The sequence below is a fragment of the Tamandua tetradactyla genome, chromosome 10, assembly GCF_023851605.1.
Source record: "Tamandua tetradactyla isolate mTamTet1 chromosome 10, mTamTet1.pri, whole genome shotgun sequence".
NCBI classification, from domain to species: Eukaryota; Metazoa; Chordata; class Mammalia; order Pilosa; family Myrmecophagidae; genus Tamandua; species Tamandua tetradactyla.
In genome coordinates this window covers 11,533,238-11,536,675 of record NC_135336.1, presented here as the reverse complement: position 1 = coordinate 11,536,675, position 3,438 = coordinate 11,533,238, and the positions used below count along the sequence as shown (strand labels likewise).

The following is a 3,438-nucleotide window of genomic DNA, read 5'->3' as shown; positions in this document are numbered from 1 at the left end:
ATGTATGTGGCTCTTTTCTCCAAGGAACCTAAGTTAATTATGACAGGTAATTGTGTAAGCAAAGAGTTAAAATACAATTTAATAAAAGCTAAAACAGGGTAGGCCACGGTGGCTCAGCAGGCAGATTTCTCGCCTACCATGCCAGAGACCCAGGCTCGATTCCCGGTGCCTGCCCATGCAAAAAAAAATAATAATAAATGTAGCTTGTGAGAAACAATTAATTTTTCCTGGGAACTTTCCCAGAGAAAATTACAGTGAAGAAGGAAGGGACGCTTTTCATTTGGGTCAAGGAGAGGAAGAACATTTTCACAAAGCACAAGTGTTAGAGGCTGAGCGACATTAGGATATATTATCATGATGATCCTAAGTATTTAAATACTGTGAAGGAAGAAGTGCTAAAACAGGGATTCAGCTGGACCCCTTAAGGTGTGTGAAGGAAAGAAATGCACAAAGGAAAAGAAGCCAGTTAGTACACCCTTACTTATTAGCTGGGGCTTGGACCCCACACCCCAGTACACTATTAAGCTCGTCTTTATCAAACTGTTTCTTTTATCTGGCCTCGAAACCCAAGTGACTTTCTTCTTGATAAGTTCAAGAAGATTTGAATTTGCCATCATCATGAGACAGAAATCCATGGCTTCACTAGAGGAATAGAACTAGAGGGCCTGAGGCAACCCCTTTGCCCACAGTTAACCATTTTGCTTCCCAGACCAGCCTGTCCCAGGGCTTCATAGGCAGGGAAGTTAGCTTCAAGCCTGAATGTGCAGAAAGGAAAATAAGTAACCCTTCAGAAGAGAGGAAGTCTGGTTTGCCAGGAGACAAGGGAGCTACTGCGGTAGGAACTGAAAAAGTACAGTCCATACCCTTCTCTGCAATCTACCTGTTCTACATTTATTCTGCAGTGATCAGATGTATATTTCAGAAAGAAAACTCAGGTACTACTGTAGAGATTGGATTGTTTTAAAAGTATAGGTAAGCCCTCTCCAAGTAGATACCTATGACAATTAGGCTTACAGCAGATTCGGCTGCAACAGAGCTGGAGACCATGATTCCTGCAACCAGAAGGAGCTGCCCACAGGGTCCTCTTCCACAGCCTAGGTAGAAAAGCTACCTTTTCATAAGATTCAGGTGACATCGATGCTATCTTTAAGGATCTCAGCATAAGGAGGGTATGGCTAGTCAGAGACAAAGAGACAGACAAATTGAAAGGATTCTGCTCTGTAGAATTTGATGAGTGGATTCTCTCAAGGAAGCTTTGACCTATGATGGGGCACTGCTGGGTGATCGGTCACTATGTGCAGACATTGCAGAAGACAGAAAACAAGATACAGGTGGCTCTGATTTAAGGAAAGGTGGACCAGATCACAGAGGACTGGGTGACTCTGGAGAATCTGGAGGTGAATGGGATTCCCAGGATGACTCTGAGTCCAGCTTCGAGGATGACTTCTTGGGAGGTGGGAAAGGGAGTCACCCATGTGACCCGCAAATAAGCCCTTCAATGGAAAGTCGGTTTAGAGACACCCCACCACCACCACTTTGTGGGTCCAAAATGGATTTCAGAGAACCAGCAGAAGAAGAAAGAGCACAGAGACCAAGACTCCAGTTTAAACCTTGAACATTTGCAATGTGCCTCAAATAGCCAATCTCAACTCTGCAATCTGGGGTCGAGCCAGCCCCAGAGAGGAAGTTGTTCACAAGGAGCATGGATGTTGGTTGGGACGTAATGGGGGGGGGGGGGGTGTGGAAGTGGAGAGTGGGATTAGAGCAAGACTCCTGCTGGTTTATTTAGCCCCTGGGGCAGCTGCCCTGTAGCTGCTATTCGGGCACCTGAATTTGCCTTCCTTTCTCACAATGGAAACATGGAGCTTGTGAGTGCATGTCAACTGTTAACAAGTGGTTTTTGGTATATGCTTGACTTTGCTGTATCTATCTAGTGTCTGTTTTGTGCCTTTTTTCTACTATCACTTCCCCATTTGTCCTTCCTGCTCCTCATTTTCCATACAGGACACGGATTTCTGCTTTCTTTTTCTTACTTTAGACACACAGACCAGACTTGTCATTTCCTTTGATTTTCTTCAGTGCTTCTCTTCAGACATGCATATTGAGTTCTGAATTGCTATGGCTTCCACGAAAAAACAAGAGACGAAGTCTCTGACAAATTAAAGAGCATCTTGCTTTTATTCAGTTGCAATCACATATAGAATTTGAGACACTTTGTTTTCAAGTCAAGGATAAAATATCTATGATACCTTGCAAATTCTGTCCTCTCCCCATTTATAGGTAGTCCCAACTCTATTACCCCCTCCCCAAATGGACTGTTCAAACAGAATGGGCTCACATTTCAAACAATGAAACCTAAAAGAAGAGCCTTGTGAAGTGTTGGCAGTGAGTTCACGTAGAAGATAAATCAAACACATTGAAGTGGTCATGCCTTTTATTAGAACTCTTTCAAGACCATTTCCACTCTAGTTAACTCCTTTCACCGAAAGTGTCAGAGGGCTCTTCCATCTGGCTAGATGTTACAGATTGCCATCTCATTTCCTTTCTGCTGGGAAAAGGTGCTTTGCAGGATTGAATGATGGTGGTGGTGGGGTGATGGTGGAGGATGACAGGGAGTTTTGCTGAGCTTCCTGTCAAATAGTGGCATAGCTTTTTGTCAAACTTCTATTGTCTGTGTATTCTGCCTCTCTCTCTCCCTTGTGTTTATCTGTTCCCTAGTATAAGTGACTATGCGTTACTGTGCTTCCTACTGTCCCTTAAATTTATGGTGAAAATGGGCCTAGAATCTGGCACTTTATTTCACTTGATGTATTGAAAATTTTACCATGCAGAGCTGTTAGTAACCTTGAAAAATCTTGTAGGAATTACTAGATTTCCCACAGTGTCTTTGGGGCAAAGCTTATTGTTCCCTTGTATATCAGTCCTTAACTGGGGGTTGGGTTAGGCAATAGCTTCATGCAAACAAATTAAAAATTCTTTTAACACCTGAGTCCCCATGGGGAACAATTCGGAGTCAGCCAGCAGCTGGAGAAGCTAAAGAACAGCTAGCTGGCTGGGGAAGAGGGGACCTCTCTAGAATGCCAGAGGGTTGAGTGACCTCCTGCCTATACCGGCACTGCCTGCACAGTGTCTTGTCGCCTATAGTTAACCGCTAACCTGTCATCTTTGCCTTCTCTTATTCTATCTTTACCATAAGTACTCAGCAATTTATAGAACTCTCACTCCTCCTTTCTTTCCTTCTACCTGTCTTTTCTGCTTCTGAGATAAGGACTATTTGTGTAACACCAATACCTAATTTAAGAAAGGTATGTATTATGTGGTTGTAATAAAACTTGATGCTTTCAGATGATGTACTTACATCTTCAATGTGGAAAATATTAAGAATAAATCAAATTCATCTAAAACTTCTGGGCAATCCAGTTAACTTTTAAACCTAAG

At 42.9% G+C, this 3,438-nt stretch overlaps 1 pseudogene; it reads left to right on the top strand.

The window, feature by feature from the left end:
• On the top strand, positions 1-1,812 carry LOC143648920 (eukaryotic translation initiation factor 4H pseudogene; annotated as a pseudogene).
• The last annotated feature ends 1,626 nt before the right edge of the window (positions 1,813-3,438 follow it).